Here is a 22470-nt window from a genome sequence, read left to right on the forward strand (position 1 = left end):
TAAAAAACAGGAAGTGTCTTAAAGATGGTTACAGGGAGATGGATTAAAATAAACTGCTGGCCATGTTGCATCTGAGATAGGCCTCAGTTGTGGGCATATTCCCTTCCTAATTAATTACTCTTTCTATTAAATTGTCTTTCATATAGTTTCAAAGATAGGGCTAGTGATAATTCTCTTCCTGTATGATATAAGCATGCTTTTCTTGTGTCTATATGACTCCACAAAATAGTAAAAGACCTTGTAGCTTTTACATTTCTGTAGTGGACTGGCCCATGCTGTGGAAGAGGAAGGTGGTGGACAAAAAATGGTAAGTTTTAGGCTGAAAGATACTGATGTTAAACTTTATTTCTCATTATGGCAGTCTTTCATCATGTAATTTAGAAAGCTTGAGATCATTTAACTTTTGTTTTTTTTCTTAGGACTGCAGGAAGTATTGATAAACATCTGTTTAAGTTCTCTATACCATGAAATCCATAATCTTCCCTCATAACCATGATAACATATGGTTTTCTATAGTTAAGAAAACTATTTCTCATGTATTTTATGGTTTGGCCAAATCCTTTTATTACATGAGTACTTAAAAAATTCCTTATGAAAATATCTTGAGAAAAGAATATTTATTATGGATAAATAAGGGAAAGTAATTGAGATAATTCTTATACCTTCATATCAGCAGTCATTCTAAACCACTTTGCACACCGTCAGTAAAAGTGGTTATAAAAGGTTTTTCTCACTTCAGGCAGCCAGCAAAAGATCCTTCAGGGAAGGGTCCCAGCTTTTTCTTGGTGTTACTTTAATTATTAATTCAGGAGGGCTTTTTAAAGGTTTGTCAGTGAGATAATTGGAAGGTTTCTGAGCTTTTTATTGCTATAGGTAAACTTGGTACTTCAAATCCTCAGCAGCATGTACAGATGCCCCCATATGCTTTCTGGGATGACTTCAACACTAAATAGCAGGGATAATTCTCAAGAATGTTAATGAAAAGAATGTAAACAGATAAGCATTTATTTGCACAAACAGATATTTGTGACTTCTGTGAAGAAATTCTAGTAAGTGTAATATAGGAAATTTTTATAAACAAATACCCCTTACAAACAAATACCCCTTACAAATTTACCAAATTTTTTTAGTCGAGATTTTAAAAGTTTTATAATGACCATGTTATGTTTTTGTAATAAAAATAAAATAGAGCCTAGGCATGGTGGCTCACACCTGTAATCCCAGCACTTTGGGAGGCTGAGATAGGAGGATTGCTTGAGCCCAGGAGTTCAAGACCAGCCTGGGCAACGTAGTGAAATCCTATCTCTATTTTTAAAAAATAAAACAGAGGGGAACAGCAAATGCAAATATATAAATGACAGAAATTTTATGATCTAATCAAAGAACAGTCATTGCATGAAATTATAGATATGGTCACATAAAGTTACCTTTTTCATTATAATTCCACCAATAATTACATCTAAAGTTTCTTTTCTTTTTTTTCCCTACTTCTTCTGCAGAAAAACAGAGGGCAAGGAAATCTGTGTGAATTTTCAGCTCTTCACCTTTTCTTCTCTGATTTTATTTCTTCCTCACTCTTACTTTGACAGTACTCCCAGGCCTCTTGTTCTCAAACCTTTCAGAGAGAATAGAGAAGACCCCCTCCTAGAACCTTCCTGTTTAAGGTTTCCCTGTTGACTTCCTATAGTGGATGTGACTGCGTGTCAGGTGCCAGCTGAAGACCCCTGTCACCGACTTTGCCCTGTGGGAAAAGAGTAAACAATGGCCTCCTCCTATGGCTGGCTTCTTTCATATGCAGGCTCTCCAGCTTGCTAGTGACAAGGAGTCGTTCATGGCAGGATAGAACTAAACTGGTAGATGAAAGCTCCGCAGTGCTTCAAGACAGGCTCCCGTTCATGTTTAGCAGTTTTCCTTCCTTCATAATAAAAACTAGCCTTCCTTAGGGAGTACTGTTTTTTCCTTCCTTTTTCTATTCTGGTTCCAACAGCTGTCTCAACACAGCCTGAGATGGGGAGCAACCTGGCTTCCACTGACCATAGCTGTATTGTGGGGGTGTGAAAGAGAAGCCACCTTTTCCTCCCTCTGCCTGAGACACCTGGTGCCTTTGTTCTTTCTCCTAGTCGTTCTCTGGGGCACTAGTGGCTGTGACTGTATGATATAGGAGCTAGGAAGCGGGGGAGTAAATCTTCATGCAGGTGGCAGCTATTGTCTGTGTGGAGGAAACAAGCCTGGTTCTTCCTGGGGCTGCTTTCATCTCCTCTTAGCTTCCAGAGGGTAAAATGAACCTTAATGGAGGTTGGGGGATGGCACACACACACAGTCCTGGGTTGAGGGGGTGGTGGTCAGAAAGTTCTCTAGGGAAATATACAAAGGAGAATTAACACTAGGGTGGGTTTTGGTCCTTTCTCTTCACATAACTGACATCTTTCAAAGCAAGGACTTGCTTTCTGGTGTGGAATGTCAGCAGTCTCAACACCACTGAGTTGGATGCAGGATAATTATTCAGAATCATGAGTACCTGTTTGCAAGCAATCACCACATTGCAGTTGGGATAAATAAGCAGACAATCTGTGGTAGGTTCCCCAGTGAGGTTGTAATTTTAAGTATTGTTTTGGATATTGGTAATTCTAAAGAGATGCTTCAATCTTAACTGGATTTTATGAAAGCTGGTTAGGGTGTTTATTACCAAAAAACCCTCTTACTCTTTAATATCATGATGCCTAGCCACTCCTTTCACCCCACATCCATGCATGAAGCGTGACTGTAGATCTTGAACAACATATTTCTTTGGGATAAGCAACAAGGACAGGTAAGGTATCTTATCAAAACACCACTATCAGGGCCAGGTGGCATGGCTCACACCTGTAATCCCAGCAGTTTGGGAGGCTGAGGTGGAAGGATTGCTTGAGGTCAGGAGTTGGAGGCCATAGTGAGCTATCATCATGCCACTGCACTCCAGCCTCAGCAACAGAGGGAACACCCTGTCTCTAATAAAAACATCACACCATTGTCAGAAAGTGACTTGGTCTCCTTTGTTCAGTTAAATTTCGTCATGTATAAGGCATTGGCCAGCAGCCTAAGAAGATACACAAGCTCTTCACTGTGTATGTTCGGCAGTGTGGGAGTTACAAGGTTGATTGTAAGGCCCAGGAGTTTTTTCTCCCTAACAATTTCATGTTATCCTATTTCTTTTTCCATCCTTTCTCTGAACTGTCTTTTTACTTTATTAAACTCTTCTTTTTCCAGACTCCAGAATAATTTCCTGTGATATGTTTTAGCAGTTTTTCCAAGAAAAGGCTCCAGGAGTCTTTAAATCCATCCCTATTTCTGCTGTATCTTTGTGCCTCACATCTTGAGAGAAGTTGAGCGGTAGAAAGGAAAGGAAAGCTGAAAAAGAAATGGGTGAGGTTGGAAAGCCAGGATGGAAAATTGATGGGAATGAATGAGGAACCTGATGTGAGTTGGCGCGGCAATTCATGGTTAGTACAACATATGTCGCTCAGTGTAACCAGATTGCCCTAAGCTCAGGCAGTTCTCCCCCTCTGTTGCCTGGGGCTTTTCCCAGTTATAATAAAGGTGGAAAGATAAAGAGAAGAATGAGGGCAAGCAGAAAACAGACACATTTGCCTGTTTCCCTCTTTTTATCCAGATTGAGTAGATGGGAGGTACAGCTGTTACCCATCATGGTATTTCATACCAGATTCAGTCTACCAGTTTGGTTTTATAGGTATGATTTCCAATTTTGAATCTGAAGTTAGCTGTCCATTTAAATTCAGAGGGTCCACAGGTTTTCAGATTGTTCTTGATTCTGCTTTTGGAAACCAGAAAGATGTTGAATTTGCTTTTCATCTGGCAAGATTGCACATCTGTGAACACAACTGATCTGAAAGTGTTTACCTCTTAACTCTATGAAGTTAGCTGGTAACTCTGGATGGCTGAGACAATGCCAAGGACCCTTTATAATGGTTACTTTCATCTGTGCTCCAAACGCTCCACTTGGTGCTAGAAATACAGCAGTGAACAGACATGGTTCTTGCTTCCACACAGCTTGCAGTTTAGTGGGGCAGACTGATGATAGTAAAAGACATGATCAGTGTTATTATGATGGTGGTAAGAGTTACAAAAACAAAGGGCAAGGTGCAGTGTCTCATGCCTGTAATCCCAGCACTTTGAGAGGCCAAGGCAGGAGGATGGCGTGATCCCAGGAGTTGGAGACTACCCTGGGCAACATAGCAAGACCTTGTTTCTACAAAAAAAATCAAAAATTAGCTGGGTGTGGTGGTGTGCATCTGTGGTCCCAGCTATCTAAGAGGCTGAGGTGGGAGGATCACTTTTGGGCTCAGAAGGTCAAAGCTGCAACAAGCTGTGATTGTGCCATTGCACTCCATCCAGCCTGGGTGTGTGAGACCCTGTCTCAAAAAAAAACAAAAATAAAGGGAGCATTTAACAGGAGGATCTAATGTAGCCTAGGCAAGAACAGTATTCTTGAGAAGTGATGTAAGACCTGAAGGACTGAACGAGTTGTCTCTGCGAAGATGGGCGGTGGGTGCTATGAGAGGGAAAAGTGGAAACAACATATGCAAAGACCCTTAGGTAGAAAGGGGGGTCTGGCCTGCTTGTGTGATTACTGTGGGAGAATGAACAGGAAGAAGACAAAGGTAGAAGCAAGAAGACCAATTAGGAAGCTCAGGGACTTGCCTAACTAAGGTCAGTTAGCTGGTGATTGGCCAAGCTGAGACTCAAACTCCGGATTTTTATGAAGGCCCCACACCCTCATCTCCTCAGCGGTTGTTAAACGGTGTTTGATAACGGTGTTCTTGTCAACCTGGCACATATCTAAAAGATTCTTATTTGACTTTTTTTTTTTTTTTCCACATTGGCTTTTTGACCTTTTAAATACAATACGTTTTAATATTACGTTATTAGCTGCAAAAAGGAAGGGAACTGCTCATTTGAATGAACCAGAAGAAACTTGGAATTTTGCCTGCCTTCTGCTTCAGCCCTGCCAAAATGTAATTTCTTTAATTCATCAAATCACATTCTTGACTAATCTGCTCAAGTCTGTACTACGCCTTGGCCTTTTTCCCTATGACAGTTTAGAGATCTTTAAAGAAAATATTTTGAAATGTTTTCTCTTGATCTGGGTATTTGTGGTTAGATATTGCATACACTGCTTTTATTTGCAGAATGAGCTATTATTCTACCATGAGATCCTTTGTTAGAAATGAATGTGATTGTGGCTGGTTGCAGTGGCTCACACTTGTGATGCCAGCACTTTGGGAAGCCAAGGCAAGAGGATAGCTTGAGCCCAGGAGTTTGAGATTAGCCTAGGCAACATAGCAAGACCCCATCTCTACAAAAAAATTAGAAAATTATCCAGGCCTGTTGGTACATGCCTGTTGGCACAAGCCTGTAGTCTTAGCTACTTGGGAAACTGAGGTGGCAGGATTGCTTGAGCCTAGGAGGTTCAGGCTACAGTGAGCCAGGATTGTGTCACTGCACTCCAGCCTGGGTAATAGAGCAAGACCTGTCCTGAATGCAGTTGTAGTTTTGTCACCTTTATTTAAAAAAATCATTTATCATGTGGTTGCTATGAAAAGCAATTCAGATGTTTACAACCTCTACCTTCTAAGGACTTAAGTATGTTCAGGAGTATTTAAAATGAAATAATTCTTTTAGCTAATAATGATAAAATTACTGTGGAGCATTGCTATTTTGTGCCATGCAATCGGCTTTACACACTTTTGATTTTTCTCCCTATGTTGAAGGATATACTTAATTTTTAATTGTACACTTGGGGAAACTGAGGCCTGAAGTGGCTGAGTTTTCTAAGAGCACCCAGGTGGAAAGTGATGAAGCTGAGTCTTCAGCTTCATCAGAGTCCTTGATCTTCAGCACCCTGTAGTTCTGGTTCATTTTAGGAAGTTACCGGAAGTCACCTTAAATGCTGAGAACCTGCGTAACACAGGATGGAGTAAATGTGGGTAATGTAATGAAGTGTTTCCTTAAAAACTGTTGTAAGGATTTTATTCCAGAAACCAAGTATGAGAAGCCAATTGTTAAATTTCTTATTAGTCATCCTCTTCTGCACTTTTGGTAAATTCAGAGCTGCTTCTATGCGAATTTACTTTTATAGGAATGTTATAAAATCAGTACTTAGAAATATTATAAAATAAACTGTACTTAGTAGGTTTAATGGAAATTAAACCCTAATATAATGACAATCTGAATGATCATTTAAAAAATATAATTTATAGCAGTGGTTCTCAAACTTTAATGTGCATTTGGGTCCCCTGGAGGATTATGTTAAAACACAGGTAGCTGAGCCCCAACCCCAGACTTTCTGATTCAGGAGGTCTGGGACTGGCCTACAGATTTATATTTTTGACATGTTGCCTGCTGTATTAGGGTTCTCCAGAGACACAGAATGGATATATTAGAAAGCAGATTCATTATAGGAATTAGCTCATATGTTTATGAAGGCCAGGAAGTCCCAGATGTGCCCCAAGAAGCCTCAAGATCTCCCGTCTGCAACATGGCCTTGGGTGTAATTCAGTCTGAGTCTGCGGGCTGTGAACCTGGGAGCACCTGGTGTAAGTTTCTGTCTCTGTCTGAACCTGAAGATCTGAGAACCAAGTGCACTGATGTCTGAGGGCAGGAAAAGATGGAAATTCTAGCTCACACAGAGAGCATGTATTTGCCTTTCCTCTCCCTTTTTGTTCTATTCTGGCCCTCAGTGATTGGATAATACCCATCCACACTGATGGGCATCCACATTGGTGGTCTTGTTAACCCTTTCCCACTTAGGAAAAAAAAGTGCAGCTTGTGGCCAGCACTCATTTAATTTTACATAAACACATTCTTGGAGGCCGAAGCATATCTGATTTTCAATGTGAACATAAAATATACTTTTTTTAAAAAATTTTATTTATTTATTTATTTTTTTGAGATGGTATCTCGCTCTGTTGCCAGGCTGGAGTACAGTGGCATGATCTCAGCTCACTGCAACCTCCACCTCCTGGGTTCAAGTGATTCTCCTGTCTCAGCCTCCAGAGTAGCCGGGACTATAGGCATGAGCCACCCTGCCAAGCTAATTTTGTATTTTAGTAGAGATGGGGTTTCACCATGTTGGCATGATGGTCTTGATCTCTTGACTGTGTGATCTGCCTGCCTCAGCCTCCCAAAGTCCTGGTATTACAGGCGTGAGCCACCATGCCTGGCCAGAAAATATTATTTCTGTATAGAACTAACATCAGAATGATCTGAATTATCAGAATCTTCTATTTAGAAAAATTCAATTCATCAAATGGATCTTCCATCAACAACTGTTAGAGAATGGTGTTAATATCACTTAGAGGAATGCTGTGTTTGCTAGGATTTGGCATTTTTAGCAGTCGAGAATTACTATATTTTGTAAATGGAATGCCGCTACTAAAAACAGAATCCTATAAATAGGGTGATATCTTTTATCTCCAAAGTCGATATACTAGAAAAATGTGAAAATGATTTTTAAAAAAAGATATTTTATGGCAAGGTTATCTTGGGGTAAACACTGCAGCTGCAAGCACGTGGGCAAATATTCTCAGGGCATACGGGAAGAGGGTTAGTGAAGTCTACTAATTCAAATGCTGATTTCTTCTGGATACACCAAAAATAATGTTTTACCAGCCACCTGGGCATGCCTTAGTCCAGGCAAGTTGGCATGTGAAATTAACCGTTATACCAGGTAATGTTTCTGCTGCTGTTCTGGGGACCACATTTTGAGAATAACTAGTAAGTAGTAAGACAGTAGAACCCCTAGATAGTAATAAGTGCTAGTGAAATGAGCTGGCAAGTAGCTAATCCCTGAGAAAACCATTTCTTAGTCTCATACCACATCCTTAATCCAAAGCAGGATGGCAGTCTGATGTCCTCCATAGTCAAAGGTGGTATGATGACTCTATGGAGCCATTACCACTATTGGGAAGACAGTGGGAGCAGCTGCCTCCCCTACCTTCCACACTATGTACATAATGGCACATGACTTAAATGTGCAAAGTGTACAATGTCAGCTTTATGTTGATAAAGTCTTCTGCTCAGTCTGCTTATGTATATGGCATAGTCACCATACTGCTAAATTAAATGAATCAAATCAGTGAAACAAATAAGGATTCAGATACCAATTAGGTAAAATAACTGCAGTTTGTATGTGATGGGGTTTACCCTTTTTCTAGAATGTTTCAGTGTCAAATCTTAGCTGAGTTTCTCACTCTTCTTGGAGTGACTGAAAGTTTGCTGAAATAACTGTAAAAGCTAAGACTCCTATTTGGCTAGAAGCTAAATCACAGAGGCTGGTTTACTAAGCTTTAAGAAATTCCGTCAGATTTGATGTGTCCAGACTTGTACTGAAATATGAAAGACTCAAATTTACAAGATCTGTGAGTTCCCAGTACATAAGTGTTTTTAAAAATGTGTTTCTCAAAATACAATTAGGAAAAAATCCCTTTGAAATGCTAAAACTACCTTTAGTAGTGATAAAGATGCTGACAACTCCTTTATTTAAATAAAACAAACAACTTTTAACCTTAATGATGTTATAATAACATCATTAACTTGTGGAGACAAACATCAGTGCTCACATTTAAAATAATCATTAAACATTTTCAGAGTTATACTTAAGATGACTTTTTAATCATACTATAAAATATTACTGCAAGTTGTTGGAGGGGTACTAAGTTGTAGTTCTTATTTCTTCTTTCACTAGAGTCTGTATTGGCTTTACTTTGGGGAGAAAATCCCCAAAGAATTGTAACTGAATACAGAAGCATTTTCCAAAATTTTATTTTAAAGAGAAGTTTTTGAGCTACTTCTGATAATAAACCTCAAAAACTGAGAAGTATTAGAATTTATCTTGGTTAATTTTCTTTTCTTTTTTTAAATTAATGAACATGCATTGCTTATATAAAACACTTCTCTGTGTGTGTCTATATCTGAGACAGACAGGAGTTCAGTGTGAGTTTAGTGATTCCCAGGGAAGACTTTGGGAACCTTGGTTTCTGAGTTGTGCTCTCCTCTCAGTATGTGGTGATTCTTAGTCTATGGATTCAACCAGATCCAGTTCTGAGTCTCATGGAGTTAGCCATGATCATTTTAAACTTAGAATTTTTTTTTCTTCTTCTTTTTTTTTTAAGATAGAGTCTCACTCTGTTGCCCACGCTGGAGTCCAGTGGCTCCATCTCAGCTCACTGCAGACTCTGCCTCCCGAGTTCCAGTAATTCTCCTGTGTCAACCTTCCAGGTAGCTGGGACTGTAGGCACGTACCACCATGCCCAGCTAATTTTTGTATTTTCAGTAGAGACGAGGTTTCACTATGTTGGCCTGGCTGGTCTTGAACTTCTGACCTCAGGTGATCCACCTGCCTTGGCCTCCCAAAGTGCTAGGATTACAGGCATGAGCCACTGCACCTGGACAAACTTATAATTATTAGAGTGCTATGATGTACAAAGGTGCTTATGAAACTAAAATTTGGAGAATTAAATTAGATACAATGACTATAAGTTTCCTTTTTAATAGCTATTTTTCATTACTTCATTTATCCAAAGTGAAATGTTAAAAGCTGAAGTCCTTGTTCCATTAAGATAATTCTGTCATTTATCCAATTACTCTCCTTACTCAAATTAAAGTCCTACCCGCTTTGGTGCTTTCTCTCTGGCTCTTGCCCTGCTTCATGATGTTCCTGAATGGTTTAAGTTTTCTTTGTTTATTTTTCCACTTTCGTGGACCAGGCCTCCAATTTAATTCTTTTAGTTGAATGAGCTTCTTTCTCCCTTGTTACAGACTCACTTAGGGCTCATTCCTTTGCTTTAGTCCCACTATGGTGTCAGTAATGACATGCAGTACGGGGACTTCGTTTGGTCTCCTTTTTGAACAAACTAACTATAACAAGATGTCTTTGAGATGATAAAAATTTGAATATGGATTGAGTTCTCGATGATAAGATATTGTTAATTTTGTTAGGTTTGTTAATGCCATGGTAGTAAGTTTAAAAATAAATTTCTGGCCAAGTGTGGTGGCTCATGCCTGCAGTCCTAGCACTTTGGGAAGCCAAGGTGGGAGGATCACATGAGCCTGAGAGATTGAGCCTGCAGTGAGGTGAGATTGTGCCACTGCACTCCAGCCTGTGCAACTGAGCAAGACCCTATCTGAAAAGTAAAAAAACACAAAAAACAAAACAAATTTATTCCTTAGTTATAAATGCACATTGATGTTTTTATAAGTGAAAAGATACATTGTTTTGGTTTTGCTTTAAGATTTCCAGCAAAAAGAGAAAGAGGGAATATATTAAAAGGACTGGCAAAATATTGATCATTGTGGAAGCTTAGTGATGGGTGTATTGTATTCATTATAGCATTCTCTTTTGTATGTATTTGAAGTTTTTCATAATAAAAGGTTTAAAAAATTAGAACAAAAATGAATGTGGAGTTTCAGGATCCTACCACATGTTTCTAAAGGTACTTTAAGTGACAATGGGGAAAAGTGTCCATATCATTCTGGAGTTTAAGACAGGGAATTTTTGGTAGGTGGCTATTGAAAAATAGCCAGACTGTTAGTCAAAAGTGTACATATGATCTCATGACCACAGATAGTAATGTAGTAGACAGATCACAAAAGTAGTAATCCTTGATTGAGGAAGAACAGGAGAAGGGAGCCCAAGAAGTCACTGAGGCCCCTCGCAAGAAATAAGGAAATCTGTTTTGTAAAAGGACCTGTACAGCCAGCTGTGGCAGCTCACACCTTCATAATCCCAGCACCTCTCACGAGGTGAGAGGACCACGTGAGCCCAGAAGCTTGAGACCAGCGTGGGCAACATGGCAAAACCATCTGTACAAAAATATTAGCTGGGCATGGTGGCACACGCCTGTGGTCCCAGCTAGGGAGGCTGAGGTGGGAGGATTGTTTGAGCCTGGGTTGTTGAAGCTACAGTGAGCTATGATTGTGCCACCACATTCCAACCTGGGTGACAGAGTGAGACACTCTCTCTGTCTCTCAAAACAAAACAAAACAACCCTATACAAACAATGGTAGGAATGTCAAGGAACCTAGGAGTGGAGAGAGGATTAGTCAGATCCTGTGAGAGTAGGTAGAGAAAGAGGATTAGTCAGATGCTGTGAGAGTTGGTGGAGAAGGCCAGTGTAGAATGAGCAGGCACCTTTGAAAAGTCTAGAGGAAAATCTTAGAAGGGCATGAAGGAATAGCATAGCAAGGAAGGCTAGACCAATGATCTGGAGCTGTTCTGTTAGGTAAGTAGGATATCCAGAGATAGCAAACTGCTCACTGTAGGAAATAGGGGAAATAGAGGATAATTGAGGATATCCCACTGTTGTTATTTGTGGCAGTTATGTTCTAAAAAGTCACTATGGACATAATTAGTGAATACTGAGTCATTGCTCCTAGGGGAACAATACAGTTAGATTCCTGTGAGCCTCTGGTTGTAACAATGTCAACCAATCAATACATAGCTTTGTTTTACATGTGTTTCTGTTTAAAGACACCTTGTTTAATATACATTGTTGATTCATTAACATTGACCTCATGGCCGAGAGCACTATATCTCATGCCTGAATGAAGTTTATCCAATGCATCTCTTCTCCCTAAGGCACATCATGGCCTTGTTGTGATTAAGAACATTAGACAGCACTAAGGCATGATGTTTCGGGCTCATTTTAAACAGTAAAATCGCCAGCAAACCCACAAAAATGAAAAAAAAATAGCCCTAAAAACTGGCCACAAAAAGGACATTTGTTTATAGCATATGGGCTAGAACAAAGGGTGTAGGCTCGTGGTTTGGCTTCAGCTGGGTACGTGTATATGGAGTGATTCAAATATTTTGGTGTGTGCTCACTTCAGTGGCTCATATACTAAAATTGGAGTGGTACAGAGAAGATTAGTATGGCCCCTGTGCAAGGATGACACACGAATTCATGAAGCGTTCCATAATAATAAAAGGAAAAAGTTCAGTCCTCTACACTTGTGCACAAGTGACCATGAGGATTGGTCTTCGGGCTATAAATAGGTTTTAGTGAGTAGACGCATTTGCATATGTGGAATCCATGAATAATAAGGATGTACTGTATTTTTTCATCTTTATTTCTTAATTGACAACTGTGATCTTTATTTTTAATGAGCCTTTTTGGGGAGCTTATTGATACGCATTGAGTGTTTTTCCCAGAGATTTGTCACTTTCTTGTGAATTGTCTAGTCTGTTCTTTTGGTTTTACAGATTTATTCTAAACTAAAAGTTAATGGTAGTTGCTGTTTGATTTCTTGCAAAGGTTTTTGCAGAGATCATCCATTTAATATTTTTGTGCACTGAAGTTTTCAATTGTAAAGTCAACACTGTCATTCACTTGTGATTTTCATTTTTTCCAAGCTTAGAAAATTTGAAGGATGATATTTTTTTTATTGAAAAAGTTTAAAAACAAAAAAGGTAAAAGTGATGAATGCCTAGGCTGAGGGTGGTGACTGAATATGTGGTACTTGAAATTGAGTTTGAGTGTCCAGGCCCAATTTCATTATATCTTGGGACACTTAAAAAAGTCTTGTAGAGGCAATCTGCTTGAAAATGCTGTATAAACCTTAAACCTCTGTAAACTGTCAATTATAAGTGCATAATAATTTCTGATTTGTATACTTCTGTTGATAATCTTGCAAGACAGGAGAGAGGCAAAAAAGACTGAAAAGACAGATACTTTTCAGAAATTAAAAACGTAAATTTTCTGAAATAGAGAATGATAGATTTTTCTAAATGTGACCCAGAAAGCTTTCAGGTGATTTCCTAGCAAAATTTGAGTTTTCTCAGGTTAAATACGGTTGTGGCTCTCTACCATGTACCCCAGTCTTATCTTTGTTTTTGTTTTGTTTTGTTCTTTTGTAAGACGGAGTCTTGCTCCGTCTCCCAGGTGGCTGGAGTGCTGTGGCACGATCTTAGCTCACTGCAGCCTCAGCCTCCTGGGTTTCAGCGAGTCTCCTGCCTCAGCCTCCTGGCTTATCTTTGTTATGTCCCTTCACATGTACTCTGTTCTACATACACTCTTCCTTCTGCAGGCCAGTGCTTCCCTGTTTCTGGAACTTCCTTAGGCATTTTTACCTAGTGTTGTAGTTATTTGTATTGTAGCTATGTGTCATCTTTCTTCCTCCTAGAAGAGAAGATTCTGTCTTACTCCATGTTTTATGTTGTAGACCCTAGTTCAGTGCCTTTTAAACAGCAGATACGGAATAATCCTCTAATGGAATAAATGTAGAGAAGAAGAAGGGGTAGTTTGTGGTTACCTGGGAAAGAAGCGTGGTTAAGTCAGCGTGGGTTTCTCAAGAACAAGCCTTTCCTACATTAACCTCATTTCATTTTTAAATCAATTGCTTATTGAAGAGAGAGTTTGGGTAACGTTGTTAGGGGATATCAGAATTTTAAACACGTTTCATTAGGTTTCTTAGGATTTTTATGGGGAAAAGCATGGGCTTGATTATAAGATAGGTGAATGTGTTGCAGGTTGATTAACTGTTGACATTGTGCAATTCACTGCCTTGCCAGTGCTATTCTGACTTTTCCATCAAGGAACTATTAAGGAAGAGGAAAGTTTATACTTTATTTTGAAGGGTGTAGAGGGTTGAGGGTACAGGAATTAAAGGTTGGGTTGTGGGCAGAGTTTAGGGAGACTATAGAAGCACAGCCAGGACAAAATGTCTTTGAAGTCTTGTTTTTGCATAAAGGTACCTTCAGTTTGTATTTTTAACATGCCCATGTTTGTTTTAGATAAAAATATTTTAAATTATCACCAAATAAAATGTTTGAGTAGCCCTTTCCAAATGTCATGGTATCCTAGTTGGAGAAGCGTGGTCTTTGATCAGCAACAGCAGATCGAATTTGTGTCTGTCCCATTGTTAGGAGGGAAGCTAACCAACTGGATGTCAGAAACCAGGATAGAAAAGACTGCAAAAGTTGAAGGCAATCAACATGAATAAATATACAATTAAACCTACTGAATGCAGCTTCCTAGAGTCAGGGGGGAAAGTTGCATGTTTATAGAATGGGAGACCTGGATCAATAGCAGCTCTTGTTAAAAAGATTTAAGATTGCAGCCAACCATTTGATATGGGTGGCCCTCTCTGGCAGCATTAATGGCACAGTATTCAGAATTAAGGAGATAATCATCCCGTTGTTTTCTGACTTCATTAGGCTGCCTCTAAGGGCTTGTTTTCAAACAAGTTCTACATTTTAACAGGGTAAGCCAGGGAAGTAAATGGACTAGAAACTATGCCCTACCAGGAATAGTTGAAAGGCTATCGGTGGAAAGGAGAGCAAAGTTAATTCTCAACTTCAGCAGACAGGATTGGAACTTTTGGGTAGACGTAAGAAGAACATGTTTTTCTATTTCAATAAATTAAGATTTTTGCTTTGTAAACACACATAAAATCGATATATATATACGATTTAGTAGTCATTTTCTTCACTTGATAGAACATGTGTATCTTTATGTTAATATTTATATGTTTATGTGATCATTTTTAATGGCTACATACCATTTCTCTGTATGAATCCACTCTTATTTATTAAAACCATCCCTGATAGTTACTTTGGTCATTTCCAATTTCTTAATAGAAACAACAACACTGCAATGAAGATATCTGAAATACCCTCATCACTGCATTTGCCGAGTTGTTTCCTTAGGACAGCTGTTCCAGCAGTGGAATAGCTGAGTCAACTTTAGTAGTATTTATTTATTTATTTTTGACGTCGAATGCTGATTGCCAAACTGCCTGTTACCAGTAATATGAACTGCATGTGTTAAGTCAGATTACCCCAAATTACAGATGCTGTAATAGGGATTTTGGCAGTGGGTTGAATGTTGCACAGTGATCTAAGGTTCCTTAAAAAATGTCATGAAAGTTTTAATGTATGACCATGTGACTGTTTCATCTAGAGCTTTCACATTTCAGTCTTACCATTTAAGCCACACTGTTATAGAAAACTAATTGTTAAGAGTCTGTAATAGGGAAAATACTTCAAAAGTTTTCTGTATTCAGAAAGCACTATAGAAACTGACCAAGGAAGAGAGGCACATGGCAGGCTACAGTGTAATACTGTTAGGTTGCATGTGTGACAGAAATAGTCAAGGTATCTTTCAGCAGATTCACCATTTTATAACTTAGGTAAATTGGGGTTTTCCAACTAAGTAAACTGAATTTTCTGCACACTGCCAGAGCTAGGTAACAGTTGCTTCTGGGGAGGATGGGAACAGATAAAAAGCTGCTCTAGATCATGTTCCCAATAAAGAGCTCAGAGTGAGTTTTGCATGTTTTGTCCTCATGACCTAAAACTCAGCTGTAGTGAGATGGTGTAGTACACTGAGATTATCAGCAAAGGAGATTCCAGCTTCACTGCTCGAGCAAGCCACTGGGCCTCTCTGAGCTGTAGTTTCTTAACCTATGTATGAGGTAAGTTACCAGTACATACAACTCAGAGTTACAATGAGAATTTCATGAGACAATACATCGGATAGTACTTTACAGTCTGTAAAATGCTTTACAAAAATTAGTTGTGAACATCAGCTAGTGGACCTTTCCAACTTAAAGCTTTCTAATGGATGAAGAGCTACTAAACTTCATCAAGACAAAAGTTGGGTCTGATTTTCCTTGATTTTGTCATACTGTTTGGCTCATAGTTATAATTCACTAAATAAATATTTGTTGAATGGAAAAAATATGGAATATAGGCAGAACTGGCATAAAACAATGAAATCAGTATTTCATTGTTTTATTAATACACAGAGAGGCACCCTTGAAAACGTGTGCTTCTCGTCTTTGTGGAGTAAGTACCGCTATTCATATCTTACAAGTGGGGAAACAGATCTGTCGATTCTCAAATCATTCTAACAGCCAGATCCTGCATTTTTCAGGTGATTTCTAATTACATGAAAGAGATTATATCAAGTACCATCTTTTGGTTATTTAAGAGGAAAGATGGAACCAAGCCTGTGTTCTGTAGCTCTATTGTGTAAAATCACTTAAAGCAAATGAATGAAATATTTTGTCAGACTTTATTTTTACTAACACTTAATAGAAAATAATTTTATGTGTAGCCCTCGCCACAGTCTGTGTTGCAGTGCAGCTAATGTTGCTATCCCTAATACGGCAACTTTGTCTATTTTTCTGTTCTTTGTGCATTGTGTTTGGTCTTAAACTGTGAATATTCTATTAACTGAGAACTCTGAACAGCCATTGTGTGACTGGAGTGATAGTCTGTGTCAGTTCTATGCATTGTACTTGAAAATAAACATGCTGTTTTATTTCTGGTGGGACTTCTCTCATTGCCACTAATAGTATGTTGTTACTGAAAATATAAGGCTATTAATAAACCTCATAAGTACTTTGCATTGTTGAAACAAATAATCCTTCAGTTTAGGATCACATGATTTCATAGGTAGGTATGTGTGTATCTGTATTTTCAAGTAGGTGGTAGACCCATGAGTTTCTTATCCTTGTGATGTTAGAAGTGTCACTGAAATTGAGTCCAGAATTGTAGTTATGTGTGCTATCCTAGGGAGAGGTTTTTTTTCTTTTTCTTTTTTTTTAATCAGAATCTCAAATTGCTCTATGGTTCAGAAATGTTTAAAGTCCAGTGACCCAGCAAATTGATTTCAGCCCTGGTAGCTTATTTGATCTGTGTTGACTGTGTCACTAGAAAGTGATATAAAATACCTAGACTAGCACAAGGCACACATAAGTGCTAAACAAATATTTGTTGGAAACCCAATAAAAATTACAGGTGCTTTTTTCTTTCTTCTCTGTAATACATATGGCCTGTGAACCTCTAGAATACAGGATCTTTGTCTTACTCAGTCCTTGGCAGCTGTGTAACTTCTCACATCTGACTCCTAGTGTCATAGAATGTGCACTTTCTTTAGCAAAGTAGAAGTTTTAAAACTTTTTTTGTCAGACACCGTCATACATACCAAAAAATCCGAATATGTACTTTTAATAAAGACAGTTATAAATTATATATGTGTATATATCTCTATTGAAGATACATGTTCAGATTGTTTTATGCTAATATGAAACATACATAGTTGCAATGTTAAGAGATGAAAAGTAATGCTTTAGCATGTACTGATAACCGTGATGGCTTCATATTAATATTAAAAGCTATAATTACTTCTGCCCATGCCTACTTTCAGTGTTCTCATAATCTGAGCATGCACCCAGCTCTGGCTCTTTGCAGCCCCTGTTCCACCTCCTAACACTCTTTCAGAAGATGCCCCTACTGCCAACTGCATATTCTCTATGCTTCTCAATTCATATTCCTGAGAGTCAGCATCTGATTGACTCAGTTCACCTTATCATTTCAGGTCAACTCATATGAGTCTCATTGATAAACATTGATACACAGTGTTCTCTTAATGATACGGTCATAAGCATTTTAACATGCATTCTCTTATCTATAATGCATGTTAAAAATCAACCTCTCAAAATTTTTTATGCCAAGGCCGAAAGTGTTCAAATGTTGATATATTTCTTTCCATTTATTTTTTATTTTTGTTTAAAATCTTCGGCTTCATATCCAGTTTTCAACCTAACTTCACAAAGTAAGCATTTCCTTATCTCAATAAAATCTTCATAAACATGTTTAAGATATGTATAATTTAATAATTACTGTTTCTGAATTTTTTGTTTTATAATAGGCAGTAAATGTATTTATGTCTAAGTCTGTGGGTTTTGTTTTTTCTCTCCCCTAGAGGGAGAGATGTGCTCTGTGGCCCAGGCCAGAGTGTAGTGGCACAATCATGGCTCTATTGCCCAGGCTGGAGTGCAGTGGTGCAATTGTGGCATGCTTAAACCTCAGACTCCTTGGCTCAAGCTATGATCGCGCCTCCGCCTGCTGAATAGGTATGACTGCAGGAGTGCATCACCATGCCTGCCTAATTTAAAAAAATTTTTTTTTGTGGAGTCAAGATCTCAATATATTGCCCAGGCTGATCTTGAACTCCTAGCCTCCCACTTTAACCTCTCAAAATGCTGGGATTACAGGTGTGAGCCACCATGCCTGGCCAACGTTGATTTTTTTAAAAACACTATTTCCTTAGTATATGTATTATTCGAAGCAAAATTACAGGGTCAGAAGTCACATTTTAAAAGATTGTGACCACTTGAAGAACCTTTAATACATTTTGCCAAATTAATTTCTTTTAAAAGTGGAATCAATCTCCACACTCATTGGGATATGTGTGAGTGCCTAGCTCACTGTAGACAGAGCTCCTGAGAGGGATGGATGCCTCTGGTGCTCTTCTACCCAGCTGTAGAGGTTCATCTAGGGACCAGCCCCCACTGTGGGGTATTGGGAGACTGTATCTTCTTAGTATCTGTCTGACACATTACTGTATCCAGCTGCCTGACCCAGTCCTGCTCTCCTCCCTTCTGCTTGTCCTGCCTCCCCTCTGTTTTATCAACTTTGTTTCAGAAAACATAGCTTCCTGTCTCTGTATGTTTATCAGTCTCTTATTTTATGTTCTCTCAGTACGTTATAGTGCTTGCTAAGGTTTGAATGTCCCATCTGAATCTCATGTTGAAACTTAATCTCCAGTGTGGCAGTATTGAGAGGTGGGGCCTTTAAGAGGTGACTCTGCCCTCATGAATGGATTAATCCATTCATGGATTAATGGATTAATGGGTTATCACGGGAGTGGAATTGATGGCTTTTAAGAAGAGGAAGGGACCTAAGCTAGTATGCTCAGCCCCCTCACCATGTGATTCCCTGTGTTGCCTCGGGAGTCTTGCCAGTTCCCCACCAACAAGAGGGCCCTCACCAGATGCAGCCCTAGACTTTGGACTTCTCAGCCTTCGTACCTGTAAGAAATAAATGCCTTTTCTGTATAAATTACCCAGTTTCAGGTATTCTGTTATCAGCAACAGAAAATTGACTGAGACAATACGTTTATCATAATTGTGTTCATTTTTCTTTCATGTATACTTATAAGATGTTTACTTCTCTGGTTGGCTTTTCAAGAAAGCTTTTGAATTTATCACTTCTATTTTTTCTATTGCTTAAAGCATTCATTATTGGTGAAATATTTTGTAGTCAGTTTTCAAACAAATTTGGTGGTTTTTTTTTCCTCATTTTGATGTGTAGTTCACTTACTTGAGTTATTTAGTGCTTACATTTTTCTTTGTTCTCACCTTCACCAGATTCCCTAACATTTGATGTGTTGTAGGGTTTCTGTTTTCATTGATTCTATGCCTTCCCCACCCTGGGCTTTTTCATTATTTTCAAAATAGTCTCATATTAGGATTTGTGTTTTTTTAAACAATTATTTAGGAGAATAGAATGGTTTTTTTCCTCCATGTATTGGGTTGTTTAAATGTCTGTTATTTCTGTGATGGCTTTGTTTCAATCTGTGCTTTGAGTGTGGTCTGTCATTGCTACCTTGCAGGATGTATTATTCTTAGGCCTAGTATGATTGTGTGTGTACATTTGGCGAAAAATGTTTTTGTGGAGATGATGTAGACTTAAAATTTTAAATCCCTAGCTGTATTTTCATTACCATGAAAATTTGATGTCCTTAGCATGCCCTGAATATAAAGACTTGCTTTTTTAGCATAGTTAACAGTGTTGAGATAAGAGAGACTTGCTGTCAGTTGCACTGATGGCTGCACTGTTGTCCAGTGGGCCCAGCTGGGTATACAGCTTGCTGTATAAATAGAGATCTAGACACAGGTCCCTACAAGCCTAATCTGTGACCTAGACCCTGTCTCTGAGGTGCTCTTACCAGAAAGTTAATCTGTGAGAGAACCCTTCATCAACAGAAAAGGCAGACATAATTGTCTAAATGCTGTTGATAAAATGTGGGTACCTGCTGCATTCTATTTATTATGGAAACTGAGCATTGGAGACTTTATCTTCCTTTTTAACACCACTTGCCTCCAGCAACTTGCACTAATTGTCGTATATACCAAGGCTTTGAAAATGTGTACTTTTTGTAAGTTTTTAGGAAATATACTTGCTAATTAGATAGTGACCAAATTATATTCTTTTTCATGTGAATTTAGTAAACTCATTTAAGATCCCTTGGCTTAGTTTTTCATAAGACTTTCTAAACATACTTAATCTCTGCATACTATTTTAAATAATAATGTAAGTTTTTGACTTTTTGTTGTTACAATAGGCAATGAATATATTTGTACTGAAAATTGTGTAGGATTTTTTTTTAACATTATTTTCTTTATGTTATTAGAGGTGAAATGTTTGGGTCAGGAGTTACAAGCATATATTTAAAAAAAAAAAAAAAACTAATCACCCTAATGACCCTTGATACATTTTGTCAAATTGATTTCTTATAAAAATGGGATCAATTTGCACCTCCGGTGAGGTATGAGAGAGTGCCTATCTCCCTGGGGACCTAGCCCCTTGATAGTTCCAGCACTCCATCCAAAACCAGCTCCACTGTGGGGTGTTTTGTGTGACAAGGTAGTGTCATGTGTCTTCTCTACAAGAAAAGGCATTGTTACCAAGGCAAACACAGATACTTGATACAGTTAGGTATAAACCAGAGGAAGCCTTTTCCAGAGAGAGTGTTGACAATTGCTAGAGGTTATGATAATGCAGAAGTTACAGAGTGTTCCTTTGGCAACACGTGTTAATGGATTTGTTCCAATGTTAGAGCCCTTTTTAATGAAAATTCTGAACACCTACACTGGAAAAATAATAAAATAAAAAGCCTTAGTCAGGAATGTATTGCTCATTAAGATTTAGCCAAGGAGGTCTCATGTTATTTAATAAGGTAGATTACTTTTTTCTTTTAAGCAAGGAAATACCTATGCTTCACTTCTAAATAAAAAAAAAAAATCTTTTTAAAAAAAAGCACATTTTTTAAAAAGTAAAACATGACTAAGATAACTGCCTTCTTCCTAAGCACTTTTTAATCTCATACAAATTTACATTTAGAGACGTAATAATTTGGCTTTTTTGAATGAATGTCAGAAATAGAGTTGGAGTATAGAGTCTCAGCTGAGAAATTTAGACACATGGACCAAGGTATGTTCCTTTATCAGAAAAGTGAAAGGCAGTCCATTTTGTTTAAAAGGCAGCACATAGATAATTCAGAGAGAGAAAAATACAGGTTTATAGGAAAATGCTTACATATTTGGCAGGTACTCCAAGTTTGTACTTTAGCTTCATGTCTCCTAAATCAAGTTCAAGTGATATTCTTCCCAGGTTACTTGTGGGTCTAGGTGCAAAACAACTTGGAATGTTGTAGTCGGGCATCATTTTCTGGCGTCCAACACTGGAGGTTGCTGGGAGGAAATGCTTATTTTCCTTTTTTAGGGCATTTCAGTTTAAAACAAATTAAAAATGGAAAGTCAGTGTTTTCCCTCCACTAATAAATCTCTAGCTTATGGTTGTAATAAACAGTAAAGAGAAATACACTTTTTTTTTTTTTTTTTTTTTTTTTTTTTTTTTTAAAGAGACAGAGTCTTGCTCTTTTCCCAGGCTTGAGTGCAGTGGTGAAATTGTAGCTCACTACAGCCTTAAACCCCTGGGCTCAAGGCATCCTCATGCCTCGGCCTCCTGAGTATCTAGGACTACTTGCTTGTGCTACCACACCTGGCTATTTTTAAAATTTTTTTAGTAGAGACAGGGTCTCAAAATGTTGCCCAGGCTGATCTTGAATTCCTTGCCTCAAGCAATCCTCCTGCGTGGGCCTCCCAAAGCGCTGGAATTACAACCATGAGCCACCATGTCCAGGCCAACTTACGCTTTTTTGAAGGACATGTGTGTTAAGCAGATATGTCTAATGTCAATGGATTTTTTGCGTCAGAACATGTTTTAACTCGTGAGATAACTCACGAGTTGACTCGCCGTTTCTAGCAGAACAGTCTTTCCACGTTTCCATCTTTATATTAAAAACTTGTGAAATAAAATTTCCTTTTGGGCTAGAAAAAGGTAAGATTGGATCAAGTGATAGATCTCTTTAGGACTTGCCTTTTCATACTTTGCAATCTCATTAAGTATTATCACAATGTATGTCCTAATACAATAAAGTTGAGGTTTAACCAAAAGTTCTCTTTTCTTCTGTTGTGCATTGTGAGAGTAATATTTGAGCTGCTGTAGATTGTAATTACTGGCAGATGTGGAAGAGTCTTACTTTGAGTATTGATGATGCTGATATACAGTTGCTGTAATCAGTCAAGTGCTACGTGAGTTAATGTCATTACTGAAGGACAGTTTTTATAAAAAGAGAATATAACTTATAAATGTGGAGGACCTAGAGGAATAAATTAAAGTTGTTGCCTTATCAGTCACCAAACTTACCTGATAAATGATGATTTTTTTTTTTTTTTTTATAAAGCCAGAAGTAATTTAAGCCATTGTCAGTGAGAAAAGTGGTGAGGATAGCAGGGATTAAATACATTGCAGGCATTTTATTTTTATTTTAAAGAAAA

The 22470-nt window shown here is 38.2% G+C and overlaps 1 protein-coding gene and 1 non-coding gene across 6 annotated transcripts in view; both read left to right on the forward strand.

Annotated features, from left to right (window-relative positions):
- KANK1 (KN motif and ankyrin repeat domains 1) overlaps positions 1 to 22470 on the forward strand; it is a 237654-nt gene that overhangs the window by 40546 nt on the left and 174638 nt on the right. The gene's annotated exons all lie outside the window — the stretch shown is intronic.
- On the forward strand, positions 11874 to 11980 carry LOC116559930. The gene has a single exon (XR_004272699.1). It is a non-coding gene; the product is annotated as a U6 spliceosomal RNA (small nuclear RNA).

Source organism: Sapajus apella, unplaced genomic scaffold (genome assembly GCF_009761245.1).
Source record: "Sapajus apella isolate SASKATOON/1434 unplaced genomic scaffold, GSC_monkey_1.0 scaffold24, whole genome shotgun sequence".
NCBI classification, from domain to species: domain Eukaryota; kingdom Metazoa; phylum Chordata; class Mammalia; order Primates; family Cebidae; genus Sapajus; species Sapajus apella.